We start from the raw sequence: 15,987 nt of genomic DNA, 5'->3' as shown, positions 1-15,987 counted from the left end.
TTTACGAATTCTGAGAAATTTTGATGAATTCTGAGAAATTATGATAAATTTTGAGAAATTCTGAGAAATTTTAGGAATTTTTGAAAAATTATGATAAATTCTGCGGAATTCTGAGAAATTCTGAGAAATCTTGGGAAATTCTGAGGAAATTTGAGAAATTCTTAGAAATTCTGAAAAATTCTTAGAAATTCAGAGAAATTCCGAGAAAATCAAAGAAATTCTGAAAAATCTTAGAAATTCTGAGAAATTCTTAAAAATTCTAAAAAATGATAAGAAGTTTAAAGAAATTCTGAGAAATTATGAAAAATTCTGCGAAATTCTGAAAACTTCTGCGAAATTATGAAAAATTTTTTCGAAATTCTGAGAAATTCTGAGAAATTTTGAAAAATTCTGAGACCTTGTCAGAGAATCAGGGAAATTCTTTGAAACTCTGAGAAATTCTGAGGAATGCTGAGAAGTTATGATAAATTTTGAGAAATTCAGAAAAATTTTATGAAATTTTGAGAAATTATGATAAATTCTGCAAAATTCTGAGGAATTCTGAGAAATTCTGAGAAATTCTTAGAAATTCTGAATAATTCTAAGAAATTTAAAGGAATTCTGAGAAATTCTAATTAATTCTGATAAATCTTAAAAATTCTGAGAAATTTTGAAAAATGATGAGAAGTTTTAAGAAATTCTGAGAAATTCCGAAAATTCTGCGAAATTCTGAGAATTCTGCGAAATTCTGAAAATTTTGCAAAATTCTGAGAAATTCTGAGCAACTTTGAGAAATTCTGAGACATTCTCAGAGAATCAGGAAAATTCTTTGATATTCTAAGATATTCTGAGAACTTTTAAGAAATTTTGAGAAATTCTAAGAAAGCTGTTCTGAGAATTCTGAGAAATTTTAAGAAATTCTGAGATATTCTGAGAAAATCGGAGAAATTCTGAGAAATTCTGAAAAATTCTAAAAAATTCGTAAAAGTTTTGTAAAATTATGAGATATTATTGGAAATTATGAGATGTTACTAGAAATAATGTAAAATAATGAGTTATTATGAGAAATGCTGAGAATTTCTGAGAAATTCTGAGAAGTTCTGAGAAAATCAGAGGAATTCGAGGCATTTTGAAAAATTCTGAAAAATTTGAAGAAATTATGAAAAATTATGAGAAGTTTTGCGAAATGAGAAATGAGGATGGGAAATGAGAAATGAGAAATGAGAAATGAGAAATGAGAAATGAGAAATGAGAAATGAGAAATGAGAAATGAGAAATGAGAAATGAGAAATGAGAAATAAGAAATGAGAAATGAGAAATGAGAAATGAGAAATGAGAAATGAGAAATGAGAAATGAGAAATGAGAAATGAGAAATGAGAAATGAGAAATGAGAAATGAGAAATGAGAAATGAGAAATGAGAAATGAGAAATGAGAAATGAGAAATGAGAAATGAGAAATGAGAAATGAGAAATGAGAAATGAGAAATGAGAAATGAGAAATGAGAAATGAGAAATGAGAAATGAGAAATGAGAATTGAGAAATGAGAAATGAGAAATGAGAAATGAGAAATGAGAAATGAGAAATGAGAAATGAGAAATGAGAAATGAGAAATGAGAAATGAGAAATGAGAAATGAGAAATGAGAAATGAGAAATGAGAAATGAGAAATGAGAAATGAGAAATGAGAAATGAGAAATGAGAAATGAGAAATGAGAAATGAGAAATGAGAAATGAGAAATGAGAAATGAGAAATGAGAAATGAGAAATGAGAAATGAGAAATGAGAAATGAGAAATGAGAAATGAGAAATGAGAAATGAGAAATGAGAAATGAGAAATGAGAAATGAGAAATGAGAAATGAGAAATGAGAAATGAGAAATGAGAAATGAGAAATGAGAAATGAGAAATGAGAAATGAGAAATGAGAAATGAGAAATGAGAAATGAGAAATGAGAAATGAGAAATGAAAAATGAGAAATGAGAAATGAGAAATGAGAAATGAGAAATGAGAAATGAGAAATGAGAAATGAGAAATGAGAAATGAGAAATGAGAAATGAGAAATGAGAAATGAGAAATGAGAAATGAGAAATGAGAAATGAGAAATGAGAAATCAGAATTGGAAATGACACCAACTTCCTTCTAAGAACTGCGTATCAGATTGAAGCATCTGTTTTCCATCAATTTCAATTTTCGCAACTGAGATTACAAAAGACATAAATTCAACCAACCGGGAGGGGGAAAAAAAGTCGGGGCGGGAATCGGCCTCGTTTTCCGAGGAAAATAAATTTAATTTTTGCTGCCTGATTTGATGTCATCAGTGTGCATGATCCGATGGAGGAAAAAAATGTCAACAAAGAAATCGGCTCGTTTCCGATCTTCCGTCCTCAGCGTGGCTTATCGTCACCAAATTTCAATTTGTGAACCTATCACTTTCCTTTTTTTTCCTTTTCACAGCTTCGATATTTCAATGTTCGCCCTTAACAGACGCGAAGAAAATGCGTTTTAGATTCTAATGGAACAAGAAAAAAAATGAAACCATGACTCAATAAGACTAATGGAGTTGAGAATATCTGGCGTTTTTCCTTCGGAGAGAAATGTTGCGTCGTCGTTCGGTTTTGTCTGGTTCAAGCAGAAGAAGTGTCATCAATCCGGACCGACGTCGTTTGCCATCATTAGAATGCCGTTTTAGATTTCAATTTTGGTGTCTTTATTTAATCGATTCCAACTGCCAGAGTTGAGTAATAAATCATGCTTGAAATTGATCGTTGATCCTTCGTGGTATTTGAATGTTCAATCTTTGTTCTATGATGTTTAGATTTTCTGGTATTTTCAGCACATTTCCGTATGGGAATGGGGGTGGAAAGTTTTTGATTCCCTGCTGACACATATTTTACCTCAACGCTTCCAGAAAAGTGTTTGCAACTGTTGGCTACACAGTTTCAGCGCTAGAAAATTTATTTACAACGATGACCACCACAGTTGGTTTGCCTCAATTTGAGGCTTAACATTGGAAAACGATGTATAAATTTGTTTTGAATGATGAATTGGGAAAGTTTTGATTGGAAAATAATTGTTTGTGAAATAAAGAAAAATTTAAATTTAATTTTTGAAAATTTAGGAAAAAATAAAAATAGACGATTGGAAACTTTCGCAACATACTGAATCTAAAAATGTGGCGAAAAATGGCTCTCGGCCAATAAAGTCAGTGTCGGTGAGAATTTGTTCCGGTTTTGTTTCCGTTTCTGCGCCCGACGAATGAATGTGGTGGAAAATTTGTTCAAATAGTTGGAGTCTCTAATTTTGCCGGGTCCATAAATTGGCTGGCTGCCGGGCTGACACAAAGACCAACCAAAATGTAACCAATTTGGAGGGGGGTTTGGAGAATTGTGAAGCTTTGTTCTGGATCCATAATTGCCAATTAGAGATTAGAGCACAGAAGTTTCACGTTTTCCCTCGGTACGACAATTTAGAGGTATTTTTCCGGTGAATGTTCTTGTTTTGGTTTCGTCCACATCGAGAGTTTTGTTGTAAAGAACTAACAAAAGAAAGTGTTCCATTTTTTTCGAGAACATTCTTCAGATTCAGAATTCAGAATTCAGATTCAGAATTCAGATTCAGAATTCAGATTCAGAATTCAGATTCAGAATTCAGATTCAGAATTCAGATTCAGAATTCAGATTCAGAATTCAGATTCAGAATTCAGATTCAGAATTCAGATTCAGAATTCAGATTCAGAATTCAGATTCAGAATTCAGATTCAGAATTCAGATTCAGAATTCAGATTCAGAATTCAGATTCAGAATTCAGATTCAGAATTCAGATTCAGAATTCAGATTCAGAATTCAGATTCAGAATTCAGATTCAGAATTCAGATTCAGAATTCAGATTCAGAATTCAGATTCAGAATTCAGATTCAGAATTCAGATTCAGAATTCAGATTCAGAATTCAGATTCAGAATTCAGATTCAGAATTCAGATTCAGAATTCAGATTCAGAATACAGATTCAGAATTCAGATTCAGAATTCAGATTCAGAATTCAGATTCAGAATTCAGATTCAGAATTCAGATTCAGAATTCAGATTCAGAATTCAGATTCAGAATTCAGATTCAGAATTCAGATTCAGAATTCAGATTCAGAATTCAGATTCAGAATTCAGATTCAGAATTCAGATTCAGAATTCAGATTCAGAATTCAGATTCAGAATTCAGATTCAGAATTCAGATTTAGAATTCAGATTCAGAATTCAGAATTCAGATTCAGAATTCAGATTCAGAATTCAGATTCAGATTCAGAATTCAGATTCAGAATTCAGATTCAGAATTCAGATTCAGAATTCAGATTCAGAATTCAGATTCAGAATTCATATTCAGAATTCAGATTCAGAATTTAGATTCAGAATTCAGATTCAGAATTCAGATTCAGAATTCAGATTCAGAATTCAGATTCAGAATTCAGATTCAGAATTCAGATTCAGAATTCAGATTCAGAATTCAGATTCAGAATTCAGATTCAGAATTCAGATTCAGAATTCAGATTCAGAATTCAGATTCAGAATTCAGATTCAGAATTCAGATTCAGAATTCAGATTCAGAATTCAGATTCAGAATTCAGATTCAGAATTCAGATTCAGAATTCAGATTCAGAATTCAGATTCAGAATTCAGATTCAGAATTCAGATTCAGAATTCAGATTCAGAATTCAGATTCAGAATTCAGATTCAGAATTCAGATTCAGAATTCAGATTCAGAATTCAGATTCAGAATTCAGATTCAGAATTCAGATTCAGAATTCAGATTCAGAATTCAGATTCAGAATTCAGATTCAGAATTCAGATTCAGAATTCAGATTCAGAATTCAGATTCAGAATTCAGATTCAGAATTCAGATTCAGAATTCAGATTCAGAATTCAGATTCAGAATTCAGATTCAGAATTCAGATTCAGAATTCAGATTCAGAATTCAGATTTAGAATTCAGATTCAGAATTCAGATTCAGAATTCAGATCCAGAATTCAGATTCAGAATTCAGATTCAGAATTCAGATTCAGAATTCAGATTCAGAATTCAGATTCAGAATTCAGATTCAGAATTCAGATTCAGAATTCAGATTCAGAATTCAGATTCAGAATTCAGATTCAGAATTCAAATTCAGAATTCAGATTCAGAATTCAGATTCAGAATTCAGATTCAGAATTCAGATTCAGAATTCAGATTCAGAATTCAGATTCAGAATTCAGATTCAGAATTCAGATTCAGAATTCAGATTCAGAATTCAGATTCAGAATTCAGATTCAGAATTCAGATTCAGAATTCAGATTCAGAATTCAGATTCAGAATTCAGATTCAGAATTCAGATTCAGAATTCAGATTCAGAATTCAGATTCAGAATTCAGATTCAGAATTCAGATTCAGAATTCAGATTCAGAATTCAGATTCAGAATTCAGATTCAGATTCAGAATTCAGATTCAGAATTCAGATTCAGAATTCAGATTCAGAATTCAGATTCAGAATTCAGATTCAGAATTCAGATTCAGAATTCAGATTCAGAATTCAGATTCAGAATTCAGATTCAGAATTCAGATTCAGAATTCAGATTCAGAATTCAGATTCAGAATTCAGATTCAGAATTCAGATTCAGAATTCAGATTCAGAATTCAGATTCAGAATTCAGATTCAGAATTCAGATTCAGAATTCAGATTCAGAATTCAGATTCAGAATTCAGATTCAGAATTCAGATTCAGAATTCAGATTCAGAATTCAGATTCAGAATTCAGATTCAGAATTCAGATTCAGAATTCAGATTCAGAATTCAGATTCAGAATTCAGATTCAGAATTCAGATTCAGAATTCAGATTCAGAATTCAGATTCAGAATTCAGATTCAGAATTCAGATTCAGAATTCAGATTCAGAATTCAGATTCAGAATTCAGATTCAGAATTCAGATTCAGAATTCAGATTCAGAATTCAGATTCAGAATTCAGATTCAGAATTCAGATTCAGAATTCAGATTCAGAATTCAGATTCAGAATTCAGATTCAGAATTCAGATTCAGAATTCAGATTCAGAATTCAGATTCAGAATTCAGATTCAGAATTCAGATTCAGAATTCAGATTCAGAATTCAGATTCAGAATTCAGATTCTTAAAGCCTATTATTATGATTTTTAAGATAAGTTAACCACCGTTAATTAATTTTGTAAATTTATTATTCAGATTCAGAATTCAGATTCAGAATTCAGATTCAGAATTCAGATTCAGAATTCAGATTCAGAATTCAGATTCAGAATTCAGATTCAGAATTCAGATTCAGAATTCAGATTCAGAATTCAGATTCAGAATTCAGATTCAGAATTCAGATTCAGAATTCAGATTCAGAATTCAGATTCAGAATTCAGATTCAGAATTCAGATTCAGAATTCAGATTCAGAATTCAGATTCAGAATTCAGATTCAGAATTCAGATTCAGAATTCAGATTCAGAATTCAGATTCAGAATTCAGATTCAGAATTCAGATTCAGAATTCAGATTCAGAATTCAGATTCAGAATTCAGATTCAGAATTCAGATTCAGAATTCAGATTCAGAATTCAGATTCAGAATTCAGATTCAGAATTCAGATTCAGAATTCAGATTCAGAATTCAGATTCAGAATTCAGATTCAGAATTCAGATTCAGAATTCAGATTCAGAATTCAGATTCAGAATTCAGATTCAGAATTCAGATTCAGAATTCAGATTCAGAATTCAGATTCAGAATTCAGATTCAGAATTCAGATTCAGAATTCAGATTCAGAATTCAGATTCAGAATTCAGATTCAGAATTCAGATTCAGAATTCAGATTCAGAATTCAGATTTAGAATTCAGATTCAGAATTCAGAATTCAGATTCAGAATTCAGATTCAGAATTCAGATTCAGATTCAGAATTCAGATTCAGAATTCAGATTCAGAATTCAGATTCAGAATTCAGATTCAGAATTCAGATTCAGAATTCATATTCAGAATTCAGATTCAGAATTTAGATTCAGAATTCAGATTCAGAATTCAGATTCAGAATTCAGATTCAGAATTCAGATTCAGAATTCAGATTCAGAATTCAGATTCAGAATTCAGATTCAGAATTCAGATTCAGAATTCAGATTCAGAATTCAGATTCAGAATTCAGATTCAGAATTCAGATTCAGAATTCAGATTCAGAATTCAGATTCAGAATTCAGATTCAGAATTCAGATTCAGAATTCAGATTCAGAATTCAGATTCAGAATTCAGATTCAGAATTCAGATTCAGAATTCAGATTCAGAATTCAGATTCAGAATTCAGATTCAGAATTCAGATTCAGAATTCAGATTCAGAATTCAGATTCAGAATTCAGATTCAGAATTCAGATTCAGAATTCAGATTCAGAATTCAGATTCAGAATTCAGATTCAGAATTCAGATTCAGAATTCAGATTCAGAATTCAGATTCAGAATTCAGATTCAGAATTCAGATTCAGAATTCAGATTCAGAATTCAGATTCAGAATTCAGATTCAGAATTCAGATTCAGAATTCAGATTCAGAATTCAGAATTCAGATTCAGAATTCAGATTCAGAATTCAGATTCAGATTCAGAATTCAGATTCAGAATTCAGATTCAGAATTCAGATTCAGAATTCAGATTCAGAATTCAGATTCAGAATTCAGATTCAGAATTCAGATTCAGAATTCAGATTCAGAATTCAGATTCAGAATTCAGATTCAGAATTCAGATTCAGAATTCAGATTCAGAATTCAGATTCAGAATTCAGATTCAGAATTCAGATTCAGAATTCAGATTCAGAATTCAGATTCAGAATTCAGATTCAGAATTCAGATTCAGAATTCAGATTCAGAATTCAGATTCAGAATTCAGATTCAGAATTCAGATTCAGAATTCAGATTCAGAATTCAGATTCAGAATTCAGATTCAGAATTCAGATTCAGAATTCAGATTCAGAATTCAGATTCAGAATTCAGATTCAGAATTCAGATTCAGAATTCAGATTCAGAATTCAGATTCAGAATTCAGATTCAGAATTCAGATTCAGAATTCAGATTCAGAATTCAGATTCAGAATTCAGATTCAGAATTCAGATTCAGAATTCAGATTCAGAATTCAGATTCAGAATTCAGATTCAGAATTCAGATTCAGAATTCAGATTCAGAATTCAGATTCAGAATTCAGATTCAGAATTCAGATTCAGAATTCAGATTCAGAATTCAGATTCAGAATTCAGATTCAGAATTCAGATTCAGAATTCAGATTCAGAATTCAGAATTCAGATTCAGAATTCAGATTCAGAATTCAGATTCAGAATTCAGATTCAGAATTCAGATTCAGAATTCAGATTCAGAATTCAGATTCAGAATTCAGATTCAGAATTCAGATTCAGAATTCAGATTCAGAATTCAGATTCAGAATTCAGATTCAGAATTCAGATTCAGAATTCAGATTCAGAATTCAGATTCAGAATTCAGATTCAGAATTCAGATTCAGAATTCAGATTCAGAATTCAGATTCAGAATTCAGATTCAGAATTCAGATTCAGAATTCAGATTCAGAATTCAGATTCAGAATTCAGATTCAGAATTCAGATTCAGAATTCAGATTCAGAATTCAGATTCAGAATTCAGATTCAGAATTCAGATTCAGAATTCAGATTCAGAATTCAGATTCAGAATTCAGATTCAGAATTCAGATTCAGAATTCAGATTCAGAATTCAGATTCAGAATTCAGATTCAGAATTCAGATTCAGAATTCAGATTCAGAATTCAGATTCAGAAATCAGATTCAGAATTCAGATTTAGAATTCAGATTTAGAATTCAGATTCAGAATTCAGATTCAGAATTCAGATTCAGAATTCAGATTCAGAATTCAGATTCAGAATTCAGATTCAGAATTCAGATTCAGAATTCAGATTCAGAATTCAGATTCAGAATTCAGATTCAGAATTCAGATTCAGAATTCAGATTCAGAATTCAGATTCAGAATTCAGATTCAGAATTCAGATTCAGAATTCAGATTCAGAATTCAGATTCAGAATTCAGATTCAGAATTCAGATTCAGAATTCAGATTCAGAATTCAGATTCAGAATTCAGATTCAGAATTCAGATTCAGAATTCAGATTCAGAATTCAGATTCAGAATTCAGATTCAGAATTCAGATTCAGAATTCAGATTCAGAATTCAGATTCAGAATTCAGATTCAGAATTCAGATTCAGAATTCAGATTCAGAATTCAGATTCAGAATTCAGATTCAGAATTCAGATTCAGAATTCAGATTCAGAATTCAGATTCAGAATTCAGATTCAGAATTCAGATTCAGAATTCAGATTCAGAATTCAGATTCAGAATTCAGATTCAGAATTCAGATTCAGAATTCAGATTCAGAATTCAGATTCAGAATTCAGATTCAGAATTCAGATTCAGAATTCAGATTCAGAATTCAGATTCAGAATTCAGATTCAGAATTCAGATTCAGAATTCAGATTCAGAATTCAGAATCAGAATTCAGATTCAGAATTCAGATTCAGAATTCAGATTCTGAATTCAGATTGATTCAGAATTCAGATTCAGAATTCAGATTCAGAATTCAGATTCAGAATTTAGATTCAGAATTCAGATTCAGAATTCAGATTCAGAATTCGGATTCAGAATTCGGATTCAGAATTCAGATTCAGAATTCAGATTCAGAATTCAGATTCAGAATTCAGATTCAGCATTCAGATTCAGAATTCAGATAAGGTTTTCTTCCCTTTTGCTGACTTGACATCATCAAATAAAGTCAAAAGCCATAAATGGATTGACTTGCGATATCCGCATCCCAACAACGAAAGTATAAAACATTGAAACGAAAACCTTCTCCAGCCAGCAGCCTCTTCCAGCTTTCAATTAACTTCGAGATGCACACAGCTGATTTATCGCATTCCGCCTAGCAATATTGCCGGAAGCTCGCCCAGCAAATCAAAGAAGCTAATAAAAAGCTCAATTCCAATCATCTCAACTCTACAGGTAATAGATTTTTCTGGCTCCGGAATTTTCGGAACGTCTCGTCGTCGTCGTCGTCGTCGTTTGCTGCTGATGCTGGAAGAAAGGCCGGAAGAAAACTTGAATCAGATGGAAGTAAAGCAACAGCAAAAAAAACCAATCCAATCCGGTAGGAGTGTCCAGTCGGCAATGAAAAAGTGAGAACGTGAGTCTCCGTAGGGTTTGGCGCTAGGGTATAGACTCCAGACTAGACCTAGACCAGGATAGTGAAATTGCCGAGCCATGTAGCTTTCTGCCTTTCTGGTTTTGCCTCCATGCACATGAATGGCGAACACCAGGAAATTTCGAATCGAAACGCTACGGACGACCGCCGTGGAAGGTTTCAACGAAAAACGAAAACTGGCTTAGGTTGGACGTGATATCTTCGGAAGGATCGCTCCTGCTGCTCTGCTGCTATTAAATAGGGGTCCTGGAATGGGGGGATGATGATTGCAGTTGGGTTGGGCTCGAAGACTGGTGACTTGACTGCAGTCTTAGAAAGCTGGTGGCTTTCGCAAGAAGCAAGCTTCATCCGTCTGTTCCGTTTGTCGGTGATGCCTTAATAGTGATTTGTGTTGATGTCCCGTTTGCCTACCTTGCAGGCGTTCCTCATTGGGGGGTCGTCTCGACGCCACCGCCACATGAAAAGGAACAAGCTAATGCAGCTAGCTACCTGCTTTGGAACCCTTCGAAAGATGGCCAGTTAGCTGTGGAAGACGCTAAGTAGAAGATGGCATCATCATCACCGCAACTGATCCATTTTCAGTATGCGAACGGTGAGCTCCCTTTGGCTGAATTCTGTTGACCACTTCAACCAGGGTGGTTCTGGAAAAAGAAATTTCTGAAAAAAAAAACCCAAAAGATATCAAACGGAAAATTTGTTGATGCAAATTTCAAAGCTTTTCACACACTTTCTAATTGAATAATCTAATTTCTTGACTGAGATCCTTAAGTAACTTAAGGAACTTCGAAGTCGAAGTCGAGTATTTAAGGCACTCAGTCGAGTTCCTTAAGGGACTCAGTCGAGTTCCTTAAGGGACTCAGTCGAGTTCCTTAAGGGACTCAGTCGAGTTCCTTAAGGGACTCAGTCGAGTTCCTTAAGGGACTCAGTCGAGTTCCTTAAGGGACTCAGTCGAGTTCCTTAAGGGACTTAGTCGAGTTCCTTAAGGGACTTAGTCGAGTTTTTAAGGCACTCAGTCGAGTTCCTTAAGGGACTCAGTCGAGTTCCTTAGGGGGCTCAGTCGAGTTGCTTAGGGGACTCAGTCGAGTTCCTTGAGGGACTCAGTCGAGTTCCTTAAGGGACTCAGTCGAGTTCCTTAAGGGACTTAGTCGAGTTCCTTAAGGGACTCAGTCGAGTTCCTTAAGGGACTCAGTCGATTTCCTTAAGGGACTCAGTCGAGTTCCTTAAGGGACTCAGTCGAGTTCCTTAAGGGACTCAGTCGAGTTCCTTAAGGGACTCAGTCGAGTTCCTTAAGGGACTCAGCTGATACCTTTAAGAACAAGATCGAGTTTCTTAAGGAATTCATTCGAGTTCTTTACTGAAATTAGTCGTCTCTTAGACCTTTAATTCAAGTAAAAAAAAAGCAAAACTCTTCAACGAGCATCCCTACCTTTAGACGGAAAATCTTTACCCAGTTCTCCACATCCGGCTTGCCGGGAGTGTGCATTCGTCTTTCGACGGACTAAAGTCGTCTTATGCTATACGAAAACAAACTCACAGACCTTTAGGGAAGCACCCGAGGGAACCGCAACCTTTCGCAAGCTTCTCCATTTGTGTTGCTGCAAAGTGCAACTTCGAGTTAGTCTTCTTCCCTGAGTTCCAGTCGACAACTTTGGGTGTAGAATCGGTTGACCAGAAACCCACTCGGGGAGCCCCACCCAGCTGCCAGCAGGGAGAAAGCTGAAACACACATAAATTAACTACCGACTAGAAGAGGCAAACTAGCTAATCTAATAATCTGTCTTGAGTCGGTTTGTTCGTTTGCTGACTGCCATTCGTTTCTGTTCGGGGTGTTGGCTGCTTCGAAATAGTTTGTTCTTCTTGGGAGCTGCTTATTTATGTCATTTAGTTTTCCCCTCTCAGCTCCATTCGCAACTTCTAGTTTTGATTTGAAATTTGAACGGATTGCTAGCGTTTAGAGCCGGATAAGTGATAACGTGAGTCCAACGCTAGAATGCATTTATTTTAAGGAGAAAAAAATATTCTTAAGAGATCAAATTTAATTTCTGTTGAACCCAGTAATGGATTTACTAAAATTAGCTCTTTCTGGGGCATAAATATTACAGCGGGAGAGTATCCAAGAACAGTCGATTTCGTTTCTGAGATTTTCGCCACAAATAGTGATTGACCGATGGAATGGCGATCCGACAGCGTGTGAAGGTCAAGCAGAGCGCAACGTTGTGCATAAGGTGGCAGGTTTCGAGGATTATCCCACGGTAGATCACGCAGAGCATAACGAACGAATTTCCGTTGAATCGCTTCAAAACGCGCTACCCATGTAGCTTCAAATGGCCACACAAGATTTGCAGATTCTAGTATTGAACGGATCAGGCAGCAATACAGAGCTCGTAGGCAAACAGGATCTGTAAATTCTTTACTCAGACGTATGACAAATCCCAGCATTCGGTTAGCCTTTTCAAGTGTAGCACAGTAGTGACGCTTAAATGTCATATGACTGTCCAAAACAACGCCAAGGTCCTTTATTTGATCAACACGATGTAGAAATTCGCCCTGGATATTGTAGTCGTATAAAAATGGAAGTTTCTTGCGTCCAAATGTTATGATACAGCACTTTGAGACGCTTAAGGTCAGTAGGTTAACAGCACACCAATTTACAACCGTATCGAGGAATATCTGACAACCTGCCAAGCTGTTAACGACCAAAAAAATTTTCAAATCGTCCGCATACATGAGTACTCCGCATCCAACAAGCAGCATGTTAATATCATTACAGAACAGGGTGAACAATAAAGGACCCAAATTACTTCCTTGTGGTACCTCTGAAGTCGGAATGAAATCTGGAGATTCAGAAGTTCCAATTTTTACAGCAAGACGACGATTAGTTAAGTAGCTTCTGATCCAGGCGCATAATCTCTCAGATAATCCCAGGCGTTTTAACTTCAAAAGTAAAATTAAGTGATTCACTGAGTCAAATGCCGCAGTAATGTCCGTGTAAATTGCGTCGACTTGTTTGCCACAATCCAAACTGGATATGCAGAATGATGTAAACACAGCTAGGTTTGACGTAACCGAGCGTTTCGGGAAAAAAACCGTGTTGATTGTCCGAAATCCAGTTCCGGCAGGCTGAAAACAAAACATCGTTGACAATTCTCTCTTCAAACAGGCAGCTAACGATGTGACACCTCGATAATTGCGCACCTCTTGCTTATCACCTTTTTTAGAGATTGGGCTCATGAAGGATCTTTTCCAGGAGGCAGGAAACTGATGTTGTTGTAAGGACTTATTGAAAATACAAGTAAAGGACTTTACAAGTAAAGTGCAACACTTTTTTAACACACCCGCAGGAATTCCATCCTGTCCAGCTGAGGTAGAGTACTTCAAATTTTTTATAGCCTCAAAAACCATTTCCTCGGTAACAACAAAAACGTCGAGATTTAAAACATCGGTGGGCAATCGTGTGACAGCTGCGCTAATTTGATCTCCAGTTGGCGATTGAATTGAAAATACATTGGACAAATGCTTTGCAAAAAGAACACATTTGTCAGCAGGTGATTTAGCAATTCTGTCATCTAAACGGACCTCCGCAGGTAGACCGGATTCCTTCCGTTTGTTATTCACGAAATTCCAAAACTTTTTCGGGTTCCGACGAAGCTCACTTTGAGTACGATTTACATAGCGGCGATAGCATAATCGGTTGTAGATTCGATATTGTCTGGTAGCATCGTTAAGTTTCATTTTGATGAATGGGCATCTAGAATTACTAAATGCTCGTAGAAATTTCAAGCGCAGCTGTTTCAATCGTTTAAAACGAGAATTGGTCCAAGGAGGTCTGAGTGGAGGGCGAGCCATGGGTACAGATTTGTCGAACACATCGTCCATAATTGCGCAGAATGAATTCACGGCTACATCCACACTAGTACATCTTTGAAGATTTGTCCAGTCTACTTCAGATAGAACTAGGTTCATGAGATCGAAATCAGCCCTACGGAAGTCACGTGCAGATGAGTCGAAAGCCTCTACAAAAGCGACCGGATTCGGGAATGAAATGATGAACTCAAGCGGAGGATGATATACGTCAATTGGTACAACGGCATCACTTGCTTCAATAACTGGGCTGTTCAAGATTGATTCGTCCGTGAAAACCTAATCCAACGTCCGATTTTGAAGATTTTTGTGGTTGATTGAAATCGCCAAGGAAAATAATACCGCATGATGGCTCTTTCAATCTAGCTTCTGATAAAGTCTCAACATGCAAATTTAACACAGAGCTATCCTGACTTCTTTCAGGTGGGATATACGACAAATCGACTAAAAATGAACTTTGTTCATAGGACACTTTTGCCCATAAATTTTCTATACTACTGCTATTACAAAAAGTGACTATGGACGAGCTAAACTTACTTGAAACGGCTATAAGCACTCCCCCACCCCGACTACGACAGCTATTAGAGCCATTTCTATCGCATCGAAACACGGTGTAATCCGGACAGAAAAGTTGACTGGATGGTACTGTTGCGTCAAGCCAGGTTTCGATGAAAGCGTAGATTTCATAACCGAGCTCTGATGTGAAGACGAAACATTCAGAGATTTTCGATTTTAAGCCACGAACGTTCTGATAGTAGAGGCGTACACCGTCAGCAAAGTTTCCATGATCAAGGCGGATTCTGCAAGGCGAGGGGCGATCACTTAACGCATCAGAATTTAAAAACTGGTACTTGTCTGATAGCACAGGCTGGAGAGCCCCGTTGCCTTCTTCGAACACAGGGCCGGGACTGTTGCCGCTGGCTGGAAACTGCGCGACTGTGACGAAGGGCTCCGGGGCCTCCATAGTGCTAGTTTTAGTGCGTCCCAGATGTCCAAACAGCAAATTTCCATCTTTAAATACGACCGCGAAACTAATTGCTCCTGTCGTAGTTGATAAACTCTCGAAAACTAAGTCCATTTGGCCAAGTTTCCGGATCCAAAGCCTTATCCTTAAGCTCAGGATCAAAGCCTACTTTGAATGACACGAAACGCAACGTGCTCGTTTCGGTGCCTTTGGGTACAAGCTTCACCACCTGTGCGTTATCCGTCTGAAGGTTTGCCTTAACCATTGTTGAAACACTGTCTTCGCTTACGTCCGGTTTGATGCGCGAGATGTATAGCCAAAAGAAGTTGTCATTTTCATTGTTGCACATGGGAACCGAAACGACATCTGTTGAAGTTTGTTTCGCTCCCAATCTGCAAGGTTCACTAATCGGTGCATCAGAGGGTCGTAATCTTTTCAGCGCTCGGCGATAGTCAGGAGGGACAGGCGTTAGTGTTGCCATTGGTGTAGCTGACGGTTTGCTACAAATTTGCTTTATCTCTGAACGAAGTTCAGAAATAGCTTCTGTCAACTGAGCTATTCCTGGCTGCTCGGGAGGTGGCGCAAAAGCAAGGCTGCGAAAGTGGGCACTCTCAAAAAGCCCGGCGCAGTCATCACACATCCAAAATGCATTTTTCGAGAGTGATTTTTAACTTCGGGCTGCAGCATTGGTAACGCCAACACAAGTAAGGTGAAATTCCTTTCCGCAGATGCCACGACAGGTCATGTATTCGATCCCGTTGATCGTATTGCAACAATTCGAGCATGCTTTCGCCATAATCGCCCGGTAGATATGCAACCAGCAGTGAAAAAGTTGAGAAGCACAACAGTGACCTTTCAAAATTTTCCGTCAGATGTCGCTTCCGGTACGGAGAATAATAACAAGTTCGTCAAAGCGAAACGAAAATCACTGCTCCGGAAGAAAAACACTA

Source organism: Uranotaenia lowii, chromosome 1, assembly GCF_029784155.1.
Source record: "Uranotaenia lowii strain MFRU-FL chromosome 1, ASM2978415v1, whole genome shotgun sequence".
Classification (NCBI taxonomy): Eukaryota; Metazoa; Arthropoda; class Insecta; order Diptera; family Culicidae; genus Uranotaenia; species Uranotaenia lowii.
Note: the sequence above shows the minus strand (reverse complement) of the source record.